Source organism: Triticum urartu, chromosome 3A, assembly GCF_056163025.1.
Source record: "Triticum urartu cultivar PI428250 chromosome 3A, HENAU_Tu73, whole genome shotgun sequence".
Lineage (NCBI taxonomy): Eukaryota > Viridiplantae > Streptophyta > Magnoliopsida > Poales > Poaceae > Triticum > Triticum urartu.
The window spans coordinates 101,009,260-101,031,578 of record NC_141875.1 but is presented as its reverse complement, the minus strand read 5'-3'; positions in this window follow the sequence as shown (position 1 = coordinate 101,031,578).

Sequence of the window (22,319 nt, the reverse complement as noted above, 5' to 3'; positions counted from 1 at the left end):
TTTTCTTCTCTTTTGCTGTTTATTTAAATAAACAGAAACTTAAAGAAAATGGAAAAGGCCGCAGCAGCAGCCAACTGGGCCTCACCTCCAGGCCGGCCTAGTTTTTCCCTCGCCCGCAGCCCGCCAGCGCCGACTCTTTCCCTCTCTCTCTCGCCGGGCCCGCCTGCCAGCGACCCATCCCCCCTCACGGTCACCTGCTCCGTTCCCTCCGTCTCCCTCGCTTCAGAGCCAGAGCGCTCGCACCGTCGCGCCATGAGCTCACGGACGTCGAGGCCAGCGCCTTCCCGCGCCCCTATAAAGCCCCACAGCGAGCCCTAGGGTTTCCTCCTCCCTCCTCGCGCCACCATCTCTCTCTTCCTCCCCCTGTTTTCCCTTCTTCTTCAAGAACAGAGAGCACCACCGAGAGCTTCGCCGTCTCCTGCTTGGTCGGAGGCCACCACAGTCGTCTCCAGCATGTCCATCTTCTTCGTCGACGTCGACTACACCCGTTCAGACGTCTTCCCTGAGTCGGATCGCCAAGTTCCATGCCGACGGCCTCCTCCCCTACCTCCTTTGCTTCGCGGACAGCAAGCCCACCGGAGATCTTCGCCTTCCGCCGTCGATCTGCTGCATCCCCGGTGACATATTCTTGTCCTGGGTATACTAGGTATACCCAGACCCATCCCTGCTCTTTCTTGTTGCCGATCAATCCCTGTACGCGTCGCTAGTTTCATGCCTTCGTCTAGCTGTCGGTGCTCCGGCGAATTCTGCAACGTCTTTCTGTAGTTGTTGGGGTTGCTGTGTCATGCTCGTCCAGCCCTGCTCTGGATCCCCTCGCGTCTGGCCGCGCCTCTGCTTCGCCTTGCTGCCGCGAGTTTCGTCGCCCGCGCCGAGTTGTGCTCGCGCACGAGCCTGGCCTCTGCTTCCGCCTCACCCCGCGCATATACGCCGCATCCGCTGTACGCGCGCACCACACATGGTTCCGCACGCCCGCCGCTATAGCTCCTGCCTCGCCATGCATTGCCGCCATGACCGCAAGCTCCTGCTCCCACACATGCCCGCTGGCTTCATTGCTCATGCTGCCCTTGCTGCACCTTCACTGCCACACCTCCACGCCCACGCATCTGCATACGCGCACGGTTGCGCTCGATTGCAAGCCCGTGGCCCTTCTTCGTCTTGCCGCCGCCATGACCAAGGAGACCTGAGTCTTCCGCGCACCTGAGCCTTTTGCATGATATCTCCTCACAGCGCATCAACGTCCCTTTTCCGCACGCCCGCCGGTGCTCTACAGCCTCTGTAGTCGCCTTCTCGATCGAGTTCGCCGCCGGCAGAGATTCCTATGCGTTCATGGAAGGTCAGGGCTTGGCCTTGTCATCCTTTCAAAGGGCGCCGTGCTCCTTCTCTATCGAGATCACAGCACTAGCCCAGCTGGTTAGCCACACGCACTCCCATCCGGGAGGTCTTGGGTTCGAGGCCCAAGCGACCCAGTTTTTTCCCTCTTTTCCATTTCTTTTGCACAACCACTTGGGCCGAATCCTCATCTGGGCCGCTGCACCTTGATGCTTTGGGCCCGTGCATGTTCTTTTTCTGCCTGTGGATTTGTTTAATTTCCGGTGCATTGCATATTTACAGATTTGCCGCTGTTTTACATTGTCTATAGTTAAATATGCATGCATCTAAACTAAACGTACCATATATGCAAATGCTTACTTTTTCATCTAGTTTCATAATATGCAATTTTCATCCAGGTTTAAAATGTTTAAATTGATGTTTGTTTAAATTTGCTCTATGGACATGCTAAAATGCTTTAATTCATAACTTAATAACCGTAACTCGGAATTTAATAAACTTTATATGTAAATGGGGTAGAAAAAATGCCTAGTTTAACATGGTGGCCTCACTTTGCATGTTTAATAACTCTAAAATTGTGTTTAGGGTAGAACAGTACCATAACCAAAATATGCACATGAGGATTTTTCTGGACTTGTTGTTTGTTGTTCCGGCCTCATTTAAACTTGCCTAGATAGGTAGTTTTGTTGTGCTTCACCCTCTTGCCATGTTAATTAACATTTACTATTTTGGGTACATAACCGAGAGAGAACTAAATAATTGTTGTGGTGTCTCGTCAATATGCAACTCGTTGCATATTGAGCTCCACTTAATTTGTAGTGTTGTTTGTGCACTTTGCCATGCCATGCCTTTTTAAACCGGACATGCATCATACCTGATTGTGCATCATGCCGTGTTTATGTGTTGGTTGTTTACTATGTTGTTTGCTTCTTTCCGGTGTTGCTTCTTCGGGTTGGTTCCGATAACGTCGTGTTTGTGAGGATCCGTTCGACTTCGTCCGTTTGTCTTCTTCATGGACTCGTTCTTCTTCCTTGCGAGATTGCAGGCAAGATGACCATACCCTCGAAATCACTTCTATCTTTGCTTGCTAGTTGCTCGCTCTATTGCTATGCTTATGCCGCGATACCTACCACTTGCTTATCATGCCTCCCATATTGTTAAGCCAAGCCTCTAACCCACCTTGTCCTAGCAAACCGTTGTTTGGCTATGTTACCGCTTTGCTCAGCCCCTCTTATAGCGTTGTTAGTTGCAGGTGAAGATTGGAGCTTGTTCCATGTTTTGAACATGGATATTTTGTTGGGATATCACAATATCTCTTATTTAATTAATGCATCTATATACTTGGTAAAGTGTGGAAGGCTCAGCCTTATGCCCGGTGTTTTGTTCCACTCTTGCCGCCCTAGTTTCTGTCATATCGGTGTTATGTTCCCGGATTTTGCGTTCCTTGCACGGTTGGGTTATAATGGGAACCCCTTGATAGTTTGCTTTGAATAAAACTCCTCCAGCAAGGCCCAACCTTGGTTTTACCTTTCGCCACCTAGCCTCTTCTTTTCCCTTGGGAGTCGCGCTCTTGAGGGTCATCATTATTTTAACCCCCCTGGGCCAGTGCTTGTCTAAGTGTTGCTCCAACCCAGAGCACCGTGCGGGGCCGTCCATTGGCAACTTGGGTTACGTTGGCTCCCGTACGCTTAGCTTATCCAGTGTGCCCTGAGAACGAGATATGTGCATCTCCTATCGGGATTTGTCGGCACAGCGGGTGGTCTTGCTGGACTTGTTTTACCATTGTCGAGGATGTCTTGTAACCGGGATGCCGAGTCTGATCGGATTGTCTTGGGAGAAGGAATATCCTTCGTTGACCGTGAGTGTGGCGACCCGACCCGAATGGATCAAGTCTACTGTGCTCCGGTGTCATCCCTGGATCAGTAATGCTGACACCACACAGTACATCGAAGGATTTATAGCAGAGTGGCAATCACACACTTATTACATCGTTGTCTCAAAGAGAACTTATTACAATAAATATGGCTTAAGGCCATCTAATAACGATAACAGCGGTAGACTCGGAAGATAAATGGGTCCATCAACTCCAACGGCATCACTGAGTATAGAACCATGACCTAAAAGCACCTTACTCGTCGTCTGAAAAGTCTGCAACATGAGAAGTTGCAGCCCGAAAATGGGTCAGCACATGGAATATGCTGGCAATGTAACACATAGAGAGTAATGGAATGAAATAGCTATACTACATGCATATATGGCTGGTGGAAAGCTCTATGGGTACAGTTTTGCATAAAGCCAATTTTTCCCTACTGCAAAGGAATAAATTTATTTAACTATCATGGTAGTTCTTAAACATCGAGAATGGTTGACAGCATTCCGATCCCAATTAAGTAATTAAAACCCAACAACATTAATTAGAAGTAACATGATGAGATTCACATGATATTCAAGTACTAGATACTCAAGTTGTCCATAACCGGGGACACGGCTAATCATGATTAGTTTGTACACTCTGCAGAGGTTTGCGCACTTTTCCCCACAAGACTCGATCGCCTCCGTTTGGTTTCTCGCACTACAGGGTGTTTGAGAAGACGGATGACCGAGACATAGTCTTTCAGAAGCGCTAGCACCTTACATGTGGGTAGACCGGTACACCTACTTTCCCCTACATCTGCTAGTCTACCCGTAAGAGTTCGCATGACTTAGTCAACTATGCCAGAGCCCATAATGGCTTGTGGCTGCACACGGAAGTTACTAGCATGAATGATCTTATGATCCCTTTGAGCCTGGGTGGCGGTCCAAAAGAAAACAGGCAAGTCCTGATAGACATCAGGTGCCTCAATCCACCCAGATGTGTGTTTAAGTTGCCACCTTAGATAAACCATTAATTATCAATCTCACATCTGTCATGGATATCACTCACCCAATCCACGTCTACTAGCATAGCATGGCATAATAAGCAAATGCAGAAGTAACTCCCAAAGGTTTGATAATAATACAGGTAATAGGTACTACCTCATCTACTTCCCATCCCTCAATTTAATTAGATCCTAATCATGCAATGTGAGAGGATTGATCTAATGCAATAAAACATGGGTTGTAGAAAAGGTATGATCAAAGTGTTACTTGCCTTGCTGATGATCCGCGAGTCCTAGGGTTTCGAAGTAACAGGCGGCGCAATCCGGGTAATCTATCGCAGACAAACAACAAGCATACCATAAGTACTCATCTAATGCACGGGTAAAACTCGAACAAGAGAACGAACCAGAAAGTTCAACTTAAGAACACCGGTTGCAAAGAAAGAAAGAACCGAACAGACGACGGAAAAACAAACGGCAGAAGAAACAACTCGGTTCTAGCAAGTTGAAACTAGGTCAAATTTTACCGTAGCAAAAACTTGTTTAAGTTGATTAGACGGAACGGCGGTTTCGAAACGAAACTCCAGGCGCTTGAATCACCTGATTCCGATAAACGAGCGGGAAGAAAGACTAGAACGAAGATCAGATCTGAGATCACGATCGCGGAATAAATCCGACGAAAAGAAAGAGACGAACGGTTAAACGAACGGGCGTCGTGAACTGGGAAAAATCGGTGATCACGTTCGTTGAGACGAACGGTCCGAAAGAAGAACGAAAACCGATCTAGGGTTTTCGGAAAAGAAACCGAAAAGAAAAACCGGAAAGAAAACGGAAAAGAAACGGAACGGTTCTTTTAAGAAAAACCGAACCGAGGGGAGGGTGGCGCGGCGCGGCTACCTCCGGCGAGGCTCCGGCGAGGGCTCCGGTGGCGGCGGGGTGCAAAGGCGGCGGCGGCGCTAGGCGGCGCGGCGGCTAGGCGGCAGCGCGGGCAGGTGGCGCTGGCGGCGGTGCGGGCAGGCGGCGGCGGCAGGCGGCGCGGCGGTGGCTGCTGCTGCTGCTGCTTGGGGCGGCGGGGCTGGCGGCTTGGGAGGAGAGGGGGGGTGTGGGGGTATTTATATAGGATGGGGGGGTTTTCTTGGGGGAGGGGGCAAGCAAAAAGAGGGGGGGTTTAGAGTCCTACTAGGACTCGGCCTAGGGAGGCGCAAGGCAGGCGGCGGGGCTGGCGGCTGCGCCTGGCGCGCAAGGCGGCGGCGGCCGGGCCGGCTGGGCCCTTGGCCCAGGCGGGCGCTGCGGTCTCCTTTTTTTTAATAGTTCCACGCGCAGAAAAACAAAGAAAAAGAAACTAAACGAACTCCAAAATATCTAAAGTAAATTTTCCCCGACTCCTACAAATGAGCCGAACAAAATGAACTTTACTCGGGGCCTAGATGCAATTTTTGAAAACACGCATTTTTCCCTATCCAAATAAAATGCAAATAAAACTCCGGCAAAACCAAAACTTGACTTATTCATTAAATCTTCATTTTTCCTAAATTTGGGAAAGTCATATTATTCCCTCTCTCATATTTTTGATATTGGAAAAATAATTGAAGATGAAATAAATAAATCAAATGATCCTCCTTTCAAATTTGAGAAAACTCTCAAATATGAAAATAATGAAATCTCCAACTCTCTCCGTGGGTCCTTGAGTTGCGTGAAATTTCTAGGATCAACCAAAAATGCAAGAAATATGATATGCATGATGATCTAGTGTATAACATTCCAAATATGATATGCATGATGATCTAGGTGCCATCTTCAAACTGGTTTGGTAACTGTTGTTATAAGAAAACTCCGCATACGGCAAGTTATCGTCCCAACTAGATCCATAATCTAGTGCACAAGCTCTCAGCATATCTTCCAAAATCTGATTGACTCTCTCGGTCTGTCCATCCGTCTGTGGGTGAAAAGCTGTGCTAAACTCCAGTCTGGTTCCTAAAGTTTCATGCAACTGATTCCAAAATTTTGAGGTAAATTGGGTTCCTCTATCTGATACAATACTCCTTGGAACTCCATGCAAACAAATGATTCTAGTCATGTATATCTTTGCCAACTTAGCACTGGTGTAAGTAGTCTTAACTGGAATGAAATGTGCTACCTTCGTCAAACGATCAACTACTACCCATATCGAGTCATAGCCTTCTTTCGTCCTGGGTAGTCCTATGATAAAATCCATGCCTATCTTATCCCACTTCCGTTCGGGTATCGGCAATGGTTGTAACAATCCTGCTGGCTTCTGATGCTCTGCCTTTACTCTCTGACATACGTCACAAACTGCTACATATGCTGCAATATCCTTCTTCATTCCGGTCCACCAGAATGTTTCCTTCAAATCCAAATACATCTTGGTATTCCCTGGGTGAATCGAATACGGTGAATCATGTGCCTCTTGCAAAATCAACTTCCTGATCTCCGGGTCATTGGGCACATAAACACGGTCCTCAAACCATAAGGTATCATGCTCGTCCTCACGAAATCCCTTTGCGTTTCCTTCGCTCAATTTCTCTTTTATAGCAGCAATCTCCTTGTCAGATTTCTGAGCTTCTCTGATCTTATCCATCAATGTTGACTGAATCTCCAATGCTGCTACATAGCCTCTCGGAACTATTTCCAAACATAGCTCACGAAGGTTTTCTGCTAACTCCTTTGGTATTTTCCCCGTCATTAGAGTATTGACATGGCTCTTACGGCTCAATGCGTCAGCTACTACATTAGCTTTTCCGGGATGGTAATGCAATCTCAGGTCATAATCCTTGATGAGCTCCAACCATCTCCTTTGTCTGAGGTTCAACTCCTTCTGCGTGAAAATGTACTTCAAACTCTTGTGATCCGTGTACACCTCACAATGATTTCCAATGAGGAAATGTCTCCACGTCTTCAATGCATGCACTACGGCTGCTAACTCCAAATCATGCGTGGCAAAATTCAACTCATGAGGCTTCAGTTGCCATGAAGCATACGAAACAACTCTCCCTTCCTGCATAAGCACTGCTCCAAGTCCTTGACGTGAAGCGTCGCAATACACCTCATAATCCTTGGTCTGATCTGGCAATATCAATACCGGTGAGGTAACCAAGCGTTTCTTCAACTCCTGGAAACTAGCCCCACACTCCTCAGTCCAATTGAACTTAGTATCCTTCTTCAACAACTCCGTCATAGGCTTTGCAATCTTTGAAAAGTTCTCAATGAATCTCCGGTAGTATCCTGCGAGTCCAAGAAAACTCCGGATCTCTCCAACTGTCGTTGGTGCTTCCCATTCGGTTACGGTCTCAACCTTAGTGGGGTCAACTGCTATACCTTCTCCGGATATAACGTGTCCGAGGAATCCAACTTCCTTCAACCAAAACTCACATTTGCTGAATTTGGCGTATAACTGATGTTCCCTTAGTTTCTCCAAAACCAAACGCAAATGTTCCTTATGCTCCTCTTCATTCTTTGAATAAACCAGGATGTCATCAATGAACACTACGACGAACTTATCCAAAAACTCCATAAACACTTTGTTCATCAGGTTCATAAAATAGGCAGGTGCGTTAGTCAATCCAAATGACATAACGATATACTCATATAGTCCATATCTTGTGGTGAATGCTGTCTTAGGTATGTCCTGCTCTCGAATCTTCAATTGATGGTACCCTGATCGCAAATCGATCTTGGAAAACACTTTAGCTCCTTGCAAACGATCAAATAGATCATTAATCATTGGCAGTGGGTACTTATTCTTGATGGTTACTTCATTCAATCCCCGATAATCTACAACCATCCTTAATGATCCATCCTTCTTTTCCACTAGAAGTACGGGTGATCCCCAAGGCGAACAACTTGGGCGAATGTAACCTTTATCCAATAACTCCTTAATCTGATTCTTAATTTCCACCAAATCCTTTGCTGGCATCCGGTACGGTCACTTCGATATTGGGCCGGTACCTGGCAATAACTCAATCAAAAACTCAATGTCTCTATCCGGTGGCATGCCTGGTAATTCCTCAGGAAATACATCAGGAAAATCCTTTACCACTGGTACTTCTTCTTGCACAACTCCTGTTAGGAAGTTTACTTGTGTCCTGTTTGGCACATGCCGGGATACATACTTGATCTTTCTTCCTTCTGGTGTGGTAAGCAAAATTATCTTACTGGCGCAATCGATGTTTCCTCCATACATCGACAGCCAATCCATACCAAGAATCACATCCAGACCTTGGGACTCCAGAATAATTAAATCCGTTGGGAAAACATGCCTTCCTATACTTAATGGTACTTGGAAACATCCTTGTCTGGCCATGTACTCTGCTCCTGGCGAGCTTACTAGCATAGGCGTTTTAAGAATCCTAGTGGGCAGGCTATACTTTTCCACAAATCCCCTTGATATGTATGAATGCGATGCACCAGTATCGAAAAGAACGAGTGCGGTAAATGACTTAACCAAAAACTTACCAATTACTGCATCGGGCTGATCTTCAACCTCCTCCACATTAACGTGGTTCACCTGTCCTCTATTGAAAGGGTTCGGCTTCTTCCCAGAGCTTCCATTGCCATTTCCATTCTGGCCTTCGGGGCATTCATTGGCATAATGTCCGGTCTTGGAACACTTGAAACAAGTGACTTGACTCAGGTCTCTCTTGGTTGGGGTCGATGGGGTGGTCCGGTTCTGGCCGTTGCTTCCTCCATTCCCATTACCATTCTTGTGGCCATTATGGTTGTGCGAGCTACCTCCTCCATGGGTGTGCTAAAACTGAAATCCCGGTTTAGGGGTAAAACGAGGCTTCTGCTGGGCTCCAGAGTTATACTTCCCCTGTCCATACTTCCTCTTACGGTTCTCAATCTGCTGTTGCTTTCCTTCAATCATGATGGCACGATCTACCAACTCCTGGTAGTTGTTGAAACTTGCTACCATCAATTTCATGCTTAGTTCATCATTCAGTCCTTCCAGAAACTTCTCCTGCTTAGCTGCATCCGTAGCAACGTCATCTGGGGCATAACGTGCTAACTTGCTGAAGTCGTCAACGTACTGGCCAACTGTCCTTCCTCCTTGGCGTAAGTTGCGAAACTCACGCTTCTTCATGGCCATAGCTCCTGCTGAAACATGGGCAGTGCGGAAAGCTTGCTGAAACTAATCCCATGTGACAGTGTGAACTGGGTAAGTGGCTGTGAAAATTCTCCCACCATGCTGCCGCGGGTCCGTCAAGCTGATGTGCGGCAAACCTCACTTTCTCACCATCTGTGCATCCTGCAGTGGTCAACTCCCTTCCTATCTTGCGGAGCCAATCGTCTGCTACTATTGGCTCGGTGCTACTGGAAAATACCGGCGGATTCAGCCTAAGAAAACGGGCTAAGTGGTCGACAGGTGGTATTGGTGGTGGTGGTGGGTTGTTGTTGTTATTCTGCTGGTTCTGGACTAATATCTGCATCAATTGATTCTGCTGCTGGATCAACTGAGTGAGCTCCGGTGGGAATCCATTGTCACGTCTCGGAGGCATCTGAGGGTTTAGAAAAGACGAGAATTAAGAATAGAGTGAGGTCTAAAGGGAAAACACTACCCCAATGCACATGAGCAAATGCACACAAAATCACTTCATTCAATCAAACAAGGGCTTACAATCGGTCTAAAACTATCGCAAAAGTGCTCGACTATGATGTTTACATGGGGGAATACTACTACTATCTGGTGGTCATCTAGAAATTTGAACCGGTGGAAGACTCCATGATATCTGCTCCAGCTTCGTCTTCAAAGTCGGGTTCACTTGGATCCGAATCGGTGTCGTCGATGATGATGTAGTTGTCCGGACATGCGACGTACTCGTCTTCCTCCTTGGATGCTAACTTCCTCTTGAGTTCTTCAATCTCCTGCTTAAGATCGCCATTGTGTCTTGCTAGAGCTACGATCTCGTCCATGTAGTCCTTGCGTGTAGACTTCAGTTCTCCTTCTAGCTCGATGATCCTTGCCTTCGCATTCTTCAACTCTATCATATCATTGCACATCTGGTTCTCGTGGCGTCGAATGTGCTGGTTTAACTCCTGGATGAAAGATGCAATGGATCTATCCTTCTTGGTGCTGACTAACTCCCATTGTTTGTCTCGGCGTCCGCAAATCTGGTAGATAGTGTCCTTAAGGTCTTCTTGATAAACTTCTCCAATGCGTCCTATAGTGATATGAGCTGCCATGCTCCTTCCCAGACTCCAGGTTGGTGCATTGAAAACACTATCTAAGGGCTTCGTAATTGGCGCGAATGTCCTTCCCGGAACATGAGCTTGAATCTTCCAGCGCTCCTCTTCAGGCAGAGTGGCGTTGAAGGTTCCCGTGAAGCTTGGTAATCCAATGTTTAGGTACTTGGTGATTTCCTTCAGGTGAAATCCAAAAGGTGTGCCTTCATCCGGTTGGGCATACTTAATCTTCGCGTTCGTCATCCTAAAAGAGTAGAAAAGATGACGAGTTAGAAAATGAGAAGAGAATGGTGATCTATGGCTTTAACTTAGTGGTCGTGTCCTACAGTCAGCGTGTGCTCTTATACCATCTCTTTGGCGACCCGAACCGAATGGATCAAGTCTACTGTGCTCCGGTGTCATCCCTGGATCAGTAATGCTGACACCACACAGTACATCGAAGGATTTATAGCAGAGTGGCAATCACACACTTATTACATCGTTGTCTCAAAGAGAACTTATTACAATAAATATGGCTTAAGGCCATCTAATAACGATAATAGTGGAAGACTCAGAAGATAAATGGGTCCATCAACTCCAACGGCATCACTGAGTATAGAACCATGACCTAAAAGCACCTTACTCGTCGTCTGAAAAGTCTGCAACATGAGAAGTTGCAGCCCGAAAATGGGTCAGCACATGGAATATGCTGGCAATGTAACACATAGAGAGTAATGGAATGAAACAGCTATACTACATGCATATATGGCTGGTGGAAAGCTCTATGGGTATAGTTTTGCGTAAAGCCAATTTTTCCCTACTGCAAAGGAATAAATTTATTTAACTATCATGGTAGTTGTTAAACATCGAGAATGGTTGACAGCATTCTGATCCCAATTAAGTAATTAAAACCCAACAACATTAATTAGAAGTAACATGATGAGATTCACATGATATTCAAGTACTAGATACTCAAGTTGTCCATAACCGGGGACACGACTAATCATGATTAGTTTGTACACTCTGCAGAGGTTTGCGCACTTTTCCCCACAAGACTCGATCGCCTCCGTTTGGTTTCTCGCACTACAGGGTGTTTGAGAAGACGGATGACCGAGACACAGTCTTTCAGAAGCGCTAGCACCTTACATGTGGGTAGACTGGTACACCTACTTTCCCCTACATCTGCTAGTCTACCCGTAAGAGTTCGCACGACTTAGTCAACTATGCCAGAGCCCATAATGGCTTGTGGCTGCACACATAAGTTACTAGCATGAATGATCTTATGATCCCTTTGAGCCTGGGTGGCGGTCCAAAAGAAAACAGGCAAGTCCTGATAGACATCAGGTGCCTCAATCCACCCAGATGTGTGTTTAAGTTTCCACCTTAGATAAACCATTAATTATCAATCTCACATCTATCATGGATATCACTCACCCAATCCACGTCTACTAGCATAGCATGGCAAAATAAGCAAACGTAGAAGTAACTCCCAAAGGTTTGATAATAATACAGGTAATAGGTACTACCTCATCTACTTCCCATCCCTCAATTTAATTAGATCCTAATCATGCAATGTGATAGGATTGATCTAATGCAATAAAACATGGGTTGTAGAAAAGGTATGATCAAAGTGTTACTTGCCTTGTTGATGATCCGCGAGTCCTAGGGTTTCGAAGTAACAGGCGGCGCAATCCGGGTAATCTATCGCAGACAAACAACAAGCATACAATAAGTACTCATCTAATGCACGGGTAAAACTCGAACAAGAGAACGAACCTGAAAGTTCAACTTAAGAACTCCGGTTGCAAAGAAAGAAAGAACCGAACACACGACGGAAAAACAAACGGCGGAAGAACCAACTCGGTTCTAGCAAGTTGAAACTAGGTCAAATTTTACCGTAGCAAAAACTTGTTTAAGTTGATTAGACAGAACGGCGGTTTCGAAACGAAACTCCAGGCGCTTGATTCACCTGATTCCGATAAACGAGCGGGAAGAAAGACTAGAACGAAGATCGGATCTGAGATCACGATCGCGGAATAAATCCGACGAAAAGAAAGAGACGAACGGTTAAACGAACGGGCGTCGTTAACCGGGAAAAATCGGTGATCACGTTCGTTGAGATGAACGGTCTGAAAGAAGAACGAAAACCGATCTAGGGTTTTCGGAAAAGAAACCGAAAAGAAAAACCGGAAAGAAAACGGAAAAGAAACGGAACGGTTCTTTTAAGAAAAACCGAACCGAGGGGAGGGTGGCGCGGCGCGGCTACCTCCGGCGAGGCTCCGGCGAGGGCTCTGGCGGCGGCGGGGTGCAAAGGCGGCGGCGGCGCTAGGAGGCGCGGCGGCTAGGTGGTGGCGCGGGCAGGCGGCGTAGGCGGCGCTGGCGGCGGCGGCAGGCGGCGTGGCGGCGGCTGCTGCTGCTGCTTGGGGCGGCGGGGCTGGCGGCTTGGGAGGAGAGGGGGGTGTGGGGGTATTTATATAGGATGGAGGGGTTTTCTTGGGGGAGGGGTCAAGCAAAAAGAGGGGGGTTTAGAGTCCTACTAGGACTCGGCCTAGGGAGGCGCAAGGCAGGCGGCGGGCCTGGCGGCTGCGCCTGGCGCGCAAGGCGGCGGCGGCCGGGCCGGCTGGGCCCTTGGCCCAGGCGGGCGCTGCGGTCTCCTTTTTTTAATAGTTCCGCGCGCAGAAAAACAAAGAAAAAGAAACTAAACGAACTCCAAAATATCTAAAGTAAATTTTCCCCGACTCCTACAAATGAGCCGAACAAAATGAACTTTACTCGGGGCCTAGATGCAATTTTTGAAAACACGCATTTTTCCCTATCCAAATAAAATGCAAATAAAACTCTGGCAAAACCAAAACTTGACTTATTCATTAAATCTTCATTTTTCCTAAATTTGGGAAAGTCATATTATTCCCTCTCTCATATTTTTGATATTGGAAAAATAATTGAAGATGAAATAAATAAATCAAAAGGTCCTCCTTTCAAATTTGAGAAAACTCTCAAATATGAAAATAACGAAATCTCCAACTCTCTCAGTGGGTCCTTGAGTTGCGTGAAATTTCTAGGATCAACCAAAATGCATGAAAATATGATATGCATGATGATCTAGTGTATAACATTCCAAATTGCAAATTTGGGATGTTACAGTGAGAGCTTGTGATGGGCTAAGTTGGGACACCCCTGCAGGGATTTGAACTTTCGAAAGCCGTGCCCGCGGTTATGGGAAGATGGGAATTTGTTAATGTCCGGTTGTATAAAACCTGAAGTTGATCTTAATTAAAATACATCAACCGCGTGTGTAACCGTGATGGTCTCTTCTCGGCGGAGTCCGGGAAGTGAACAAGGTGTTGGAGTAATGCTTGACGCAGGTTGTTCTAGGATCACTTCTTGATCATAGTTGTTCGACCGTGCTTTTGCCTTCTCTTCTCGCTCTCATTTGCGTATGTTAGCCACCATATATGCTAGTCGCTTGCTGCAGCTCCACCTCATACCTTTTACCCTTCCTATGAGCTTAAATAGTCTTGATCGCGAGGGTGTGAGATTGCTGAGTCCCCGTGACTCACAGATACTTCCAAAACCAGTTTGCAGGTGCCGATGTTACCGAGAAGGTGATGCAACCAAGCTCAAGGAGGAGTTCGATGAAGAACTTGTCCTTTGTGTTGTTTCGTTCTAGTTGATCAGTAGTGGAGCCCAGTTGAGGTCGATCGGGGATCTGTGTAGCATTTGGGGTAGTATTCTTTTATTTTGGTTCCGTAGTCGGACTTTGAGTGTATTTGGATGAATGTAATGCTTTATTCATGTATGGTGTGAAGTGGCGATTGTAAGCCAACTATGTATCTCTTTCCCTTATGTATTACATGGGTAGTGTGAAGATTACCTCACTTGCGACATTGCTTTCAATGCGGTTATGCCTCTAAGTCGTGCTTCGACATGTGGGAGATATAGCCGCATCGAGGGCGTTACAGCACATGCTCCTAGGGGGATAGATTGGTAGGAAAAGACCATCGCTCATCCCCGACCGCCACTCATAAGGAAGACAATCAAAGAACACCTCATGTTTTAAATTTGTTACATAACGTTTACCATACGTGCATGCTACGGGACTTGCAAACTTCAACACAAGCACTTCTAAAATTCACAACTACTCAACTAGCACGACTTTGATATTATTACCTCCATATCTCAAAACAATCATCAAGCATCAAACTTCTCTTAGTATTCAAAACACTCATAGGATTTTTTTACTAATCTTGAATACCTAGCTTATTAGGATTATTTAAGCAAATTACCATGATATTTAAGACTCTCAAAATAATCTAAGTTAAGCATGAGAGATCAAAGTTTCTATAAAACAAATCCACCACCGTGCTCTAAATGATATAAGTGAAGTACTAGAGCAAAACTATATAACTCAAAAGATATAAGTGAAGCACATAGAGTATTCTAACAAATTTCAAATCATGTATGGCTCTCTCAAAAGGTGTGTACAGCAAGGATGATTGTGATAAACTAAAAATCAAAGACTCAAATCATACAAGATGCTCCAAGCAAAACACGTATCATGTGGTGAATAAAAATATAGCTCCAAGTAAAGTTACCGATAGAAGTAGACGAAAAGAGGGGATGCCTTCCGGGGCATCCCCAACCTTTGGCTCTTAGGTGTCCTTAGATTATATTGGGAGTGCCATGGGAATCCCCAAGCTTAGGCTCTTGCCACTCCTTGTTCCATAATCCATCAAATCTTTACCCAAAACTTGAAAACTTCACAACACAAAACTCAAAGTAGAAAATCTCGTGAGCTCCCTTAGCGAAAGAAAACAAAAGACCACTTCAAGTTAATGTAATGAACTCATTATTTATTTATATTGGTGTTAAAACTACTGTATTCCAACTTCTCTATGGTTTATAAACTATTTTACTAGCCATCAAAATAAGCAAACAACACACGAAAAACAGAATCTGTCAAAAACAGAACAGTCTATAGTAATCTGTAGCTAGCGCAATATATAGAACCCAAACAATTCTAAAATAAATTTCTGGAAGTGAGAAATTTATCTATTAATCATCTGCAAAAATAATTAACCAAATATCACTTTCTAAATAAAAATGGCAGCAGTTCTCGTAAGCGCTAAATTTCTGTTTTTTACAGCAAGATATCAAGACTTTCCCCAAGTCTTCCCAACGGTTGTACTTGGCACAAACACTAATTAAAAACAAAAAACACAACCTAAAGAGAGTCTAGATAAATTATTTATTACTAAACAGGAGAAAAAAAGCAAGGAATACAAATAAAATTGGGTTGCCTCCCAACAAGCGCTATCGTTTAACGCCCCTAGCTAGGCATAAAAAGCAAGGATAGATCTAGGTGTTGCCATCTTTGGTAGGCAATCCATCAGTGGCTCTCATAATAGATTCATAAGGTAATTTAATTTTATTTCTAGGAAAGTTTTCCATGCCTTTCCTTAACGGAAATTGGAATCTAATATTTCCTTCCTTCATATCAATAATTCCACCAATCATTCTAAGGAAAGGTCTACCAAGAATAATAGGACATGAAGGATTGCAAACTATGTCAAGAACGATAAAATCTAGGGGCACATAATTCCTATTTGCAACAATAAGAACATCAATAATTCTTCCCATAGATTTCTTAATATTGGAATCCGCAAGGTGCAAGTTTAGAGAGCAATCATCAAAATCACGGAAACCTAACAAATCACACAAAGTCTTTGGAATCGTGGAAACACTAGCACCCAAAGCACATAAAGCATAGAACTCATGTTCTTTAATCATAATTTTAATAGTTGGTTCCCACTCATCATAAAGTTTTCTAGGGATAGAAACTTTCCAATTCAAGTTTTTCTTCATAAGATTGCATCAAGGCATGAACGATATGTTTAGTGAACGCTTTATTTTGACTATAAGCGTGAGGAGAATTTAGCACGGATTGCAACAAGGAAATAAAATCAATCAAAGAGAAATTTTCATAATTAAATTCCTTGAAATCCAAAATAGTGGGTTTAGGAACATCTAGGGTTTTAATATCTTCGATCCCACTTGAGGGAGTCCTGGATTAGGGGGTCTCCGGTCAGCCGGACTATCTCCATTGGCCGGACTGTTAGACTATGAAGATACAAGATTGAAGACTTCGTCTTGTGTCCGGATGGGACTCTACTTGGCGTGGAAGGCAAGATAGGCAATACGTATATGGATATCTCCTCCTTTGTAACCGACCTTGTGTAACCCTAACCCTCTCCGATGTCTATATAAACCAAAGGGTTTTAGTCCGTAGGACAACAATCACAACATACAATCATACCATAGGCTAGCTTCTAGGGTTTAGCCTCTCTGATCTTGTGGTAGATCTACTCTTGTACTATCCATATCATCAATATTAATCAAGCATGACGTAGGGTTTTACCTCCATCAAGAGGGCCCGAACCTGGGTAAAACATTGTGTCCCCTGCCTCCTGTTACCATCCGGCCTAGACGCATAGTTCGGAACCCCATACCCGAGATCCGCTGGTTTTGACACCGACATTGGTGCTTTCATTGAGAGTTCCGCTGTGCCGTCGCCACCAGGAAGGATGTCTCATCCCGTCTTTAAAGACGGCACTATTACTGAGGGAGCTTTGGCTATCGGCCAAACTCTCCGGCTAGGTGGTTTTCTTATGACCGCCTATTCGGCCGCTGTGCTGACGATGACTTCTCGGGTCATCGATAGCAATCTTCACGTCAACTCGGAACTCGCTGGGCAGTTAGATCCAATGGAGCTCTCTTCCCTGAACGAGCTCTTGGATTGCATCGCCGCCCTGTGAGTCGCTACATACTACGATCAGATTGGGCCTAAACCCAATCTGAGAGAGATCAACTCTCCCCAGGTCACCCATCACGTTGCAGTGGTGGAGGAACAATGCGGAAACCCTTCATCTATCTTAAGGATTCGCTATGTACGGATTCCCGATCCCTCCAAGCCGGATAACCGCAGAGGGGAGGACGTCACTCAAGGCCTGAACCTAGAATCAGGCAGCGGGCTAGATTTATCGGAAAACATCCAAGAATCCAAACTTTCGAGTTCGGAAACTCCTTGGCCCCTGAGTCTCAGATTGGGTAAGGATTCGGATTCAATTCCACCCACCCACCCAAACATACGTGATCTATCCCAAATTAGGCAAGAGCCCGAAGAAACAGTACACCATTACTGGGCCAGATTCCTCCTGGTTATGAACAGGATAAAGGACTGCCACGAGGAAGACGCAATTTCATTATTTTTGCAATAATTGCACGGACAAGGGAATCCTCAACGCCATAAGTCGCCGCAAAATTACACGCTTTACCAACTTGGTGTCCATAGTACGAAAGTACTATGCGATGGAAAGCGCCTGGAAAACCGAAATAAAGTTTTGGGATAATCCGGCCCTGAATACAAACCCAGTCCGAAAAAAGGGTGCATTATCACAATACACCTGGGTTAACTACCAAAAAGCAAAAGCCCTCTACGGGGCAACGAACCGTACTGGAGGGATGGCTCAACGGACCCTGCAATATTCATAGTACAATAGATGCAATACCAATGCACAACCTTAGAGCATGTTGGATACTCCGGCAGGTGGCCAAAAGTTGTGAGGATCTACTCCTCCCAAAAACCACAGAGCACCATCCCGTGGACAACAATACGGTGTTAACGGTCTTTGAGACCTTCGCGTCAAATAATAGACGCAAGCGAACACTCCGTAGCATGGCCGAAATCTGCCACATAGCAAAAGTAAATCCTTGGAGTGACACGGCTATTACCTTCAATGCCAGTGACGAACCCAAATTCCGAACAGCCCGAGCACCAGCCGCACTGGTCCTCAGTCCAATCGTGGACGGCTTTCGAATCACCAAGGTACTCATGGACGGCGGCAGCGGATTAAACCTCATCTATGAGGAAACTCTTCAAAGGATGGAAATAGACTGGAGCCGCATTGAGCAAAGTAGCACAACCTTTAGAGGAATCATCCCCAGTCGGGAAGCACGCTGTGCTGGGAAAATCACACTAGATGTGGTATTCGGCACGCCGGATAATTACAGGTCTGAAGAAATTACATTCCAAGTGGCCCGGTTCAGCAGCGGATACCACGCTCTACTAGGGCGGGAGGCGTTTACAATCTTCCAAGCCATACCCCATTACGGGTACATGAAGCTCAAAATTCCCGGGCCCAACGGAATCATCACTCTTGCTAGTGATCCGAACATAGCACTCTGCGCCGAAAACAAGACAGCCGCACTGGCCCTCGAGGCACTATCCGAAGCCCTAGCGGCCGAGGAACTAACTGCACTGCGCTCCACGGTGAACATGGATGATGTGATACTCGATAAAAGATCCAAGTCCACCTCCTTTAAACCGGCGGACGAAATAGCCAAATTCCAAGTCCATCCAACGGACCCTACAAAAACAGCTTCCATCAGGGCACAATTAAACCTTGATGTTGACGCCGCACTACGAGAGTTCCTACGTGAGAACTGGGACATTTTTGCCTAGCACCCTTCAGACATGCCAGGAATCCCATGCAGGTTGGCTGAGCACAGCCTAAATATCCTAGAAGGATTCAAGCCAGTCAAGCAGGCTCTTTGACGTTTCTCCGAGCCTAAGAGACAAGCCATGGGAGAGGAACTAGCCAAGCTATTGGAGGCCGGATTCATCAAAGACATAAAACATCCGGACTGGCTAGCAAACCTGGTGATGGTACCAAAGAAGGACAAATCCTGGTGCTTGGCGTCGATTTGAAGGACCTCAACAAGGCCTGCCCAAAGGATCCCTTCCCCCTCCCCCGCATCGATCAAATCATCGATGCTACCGCAGGACACGATTCATTGTGTTTCCTCAACGCATACTCCGGCTACCATCAAATTAAAATGGCGGAGCCAGACCAAGCCGCAAGGCATTCATCACACCATACGGCCTATTTTGCTTCAACACAATGCCCTTCGGGCTCAAAAACGTCGGCGCAACATATCAGCGTATGATTCAGACATGTCTGGCAAACCAGATCGGCAAAACAGTGGAGGCATACGTGGATGACGTGGTCATTAAAACCAAGCATGTCGAAACTCTAGTAGACGACTTGAGGCTCACATTCGACAACCTCCGAACATATGACATTAAGCTCAATCCAGAAAATGCGTTTTTGGCGTACTAGCCGGAAAGCTCCTGGGATTCATTGTCTCCAGTAGAGGTATTGAAGCTAATCCGGCCAAAATCCGAGCATTGTCACAGTTGGCTACCCCAACAGACCTCAAACAAATACAAAAATTGACTGGATGTGTGGCGGCTCTAAGCCGCTTTATCTCCCGCTTGGGAGAAAAGGCATTACCCCTTTATCGCCTCCTCTGGCGCACCGAACACTTCGAGTGGACGGATGCCGCCTCGGCCGGGCTCAACGAAATAAAAGCAATATTGGCAACAAACCCAGTCTTGGCCGCGCCAAACATTGGCGAACCAATGCTATTATACATTGCGGCAACTCATCAAGTAGTAAGCGCAATGCTCGTCGTCGAGTGAGAAGTGGACAGACACAAATTCCCCCTTCAAAAGCCGGTCTACTATGTGTCCACTGTCCTTACTCCATGCAAATCACGGTACCCGCATTATCAAAAGATAGCGTACGCGGTATTTATGGCATCCCGGAAGCTGCGACACTACTTTCAAGAGTGTTCGATAATGGTAGCCTCGGAAGTACCACTTAACGATATTATAAACAACCGCGACGCGATGGGCCGGATTGCCAAATGGGCCATTGAGCTCCTCCCGTTCAACATAACTTACAAGCCACGGTGAGCTATTAAGTCGCAAGTTTTGGCTGACTTCGTCGCTGAGTGGACGGAAGCCGAACTACCTAAAGAGTATGGCACATATTCAAACTGGATCATGCACTTCGACGGCTCCAAAATGTTGGCTGGTCTGGGGGCTGGCGTCGTTTTGACGTCCCCAACAGGAGATACCATTCAATATGTACTACAGACAATGTATACGGACTCCAACAACGCAGCCGAATATGAGGCCCTTCTACATGGTCTCTGGATAGCAGTATCAAGGGCATTCAACGCCTAGAGGTGTGCGGGGATTTGAACCTCGCGATATCTCAGATAAATGGAGACTTCGATGCAAAGGATCCAAAAATGGCAGCTTATCACAATGCCGTCCTAAAACTGTCAGCTCGGTTCGAGGGGCTCGAATTTCATCATGTGGCTCGGGAAAACAATCAGGCGGTGGATATCCTCGCCCGCATCGGTGCAAAATGCGACACGGTCCCTCCCAACATATTTCTGGAACGGCTCTTCAAGCCATCCGTAGCATGGGAAGGGGACACCGGTAACAACAGTCCGGACCCGGCCAAAATACCCGATACCGAACTCTCTGACACAATCGGAGGCTCCGCCACCGAAATAACACATTCAGCCCACGAAATAATGGCCATTATTGCCCCGTGGACAGAACCATTCCTGGCCTACCTAACTAGATAGGAACTTCCGGAGGACCAAAATGAGGCACGCTGCATAGTGCGGCGATCCAAGGCCTACAGGGTCAATGAGGGAGAATTGTACAAAAAAGCGCCACCGGAGTCCTTCAAAGGCGCATCTCCGAAGAGGAAGGGCGGAACCTTTTGGCAGAATTTCACGCCGGATTCGACGGTCATCACGCGGCAGCCCGAGCTCTTGTAAGCAAGGCCTTCCGTACAGGATTCTATTGGCCAACGGCCCGGGCAGATGCACAGGACTTGGTCCAACGTTGCGCCGGTTGCCAGCTCTTTGCAAATCAAAGCCACATGCCACCCACCGCCCTCCAAACAATCCCCATTACATGGCCCTTCGCGGTCTGGGGGCTTGACATGGTTGGACCCCTTAAAGGGGGAACCCACAAGAAAAAAAAACTTATTGGTCATGGTGGATAAAATCACCAAATGGATAGAAACTAAACCAGTTAAAACAGCCGAATCTGGACCGGTGATAGATTTCATATCCGGGGTTGTACACCGTTATGGCGTCCCCCACATCATCATCACTGATAACGGCATGAACTTCACGGCCAACGAGGTAAAACTCTGGTGCAGCAAAATGGGCATCAAGCTTGACTATGCTTCAGTCTATCACCCACAAACCAACGGACAAGTCGAACGAGCAAATGGTCTTATAATGAGCGGCATTAAACCCAGATTAGTGCGCTCCTTAACGGAGTCTGACACGCACTGGGTAGAGGAGCTCGACTCCGTACTCTGGGGGCTGCGGACCACGCCGAATCGTAGTACCGGATATACACTGTTTTTTATGGTGTACGGCGCAGAGGCAGTCCTGCCCTGTGACATAATTCATGACTCACCTCGAGTGCGCATGTACGAAGAAAGAGAAGCCGAGCTCGATTGGCAGGACAGTCTGGACACCTTGGAGGAAGAGCGCGACGTAGCCAAAGCCCGTTCCGCATTTTACCAGCAGCAGGCTCACAGATAGCAAAGCAGAGAAGTACGGGCCAAAACTTATAACTTTGGTGAACTAGTTCTACGGCTGCCGGATAAGAAAAAGAACAAGCTTGAGCCCAAATGGGAAGGTCCATTCATTATCGACCAAGTTCTGACCGGTGGAGCGTACTGCCTGCGGGATGCATCGACTAGTCGACTCGAGCCGAACCCATGGAACGCAGCCAGGCTTCGAAGATTCTACGCTTAGCACCGGACTCTATGTTAGTCCCCTCCCTTTGTCCATTTTCTGCATATGCATCATCTGTCTTGTTTCCCTTCCTTTTTTTTATTTCTCTAGTCCTTCAAGGGTCACCTTGTGCCTCACTCGTACACTACAGATGCGCTAGCCGCACTCTTCATACCTGGGGGCTTCTTTCACAGAAGCTTAAGTTATTTTCCTGGGCCTCACGCCAAACACATGTGTTATACTTCCGCATGTACCTTTTTTCACCATTATATG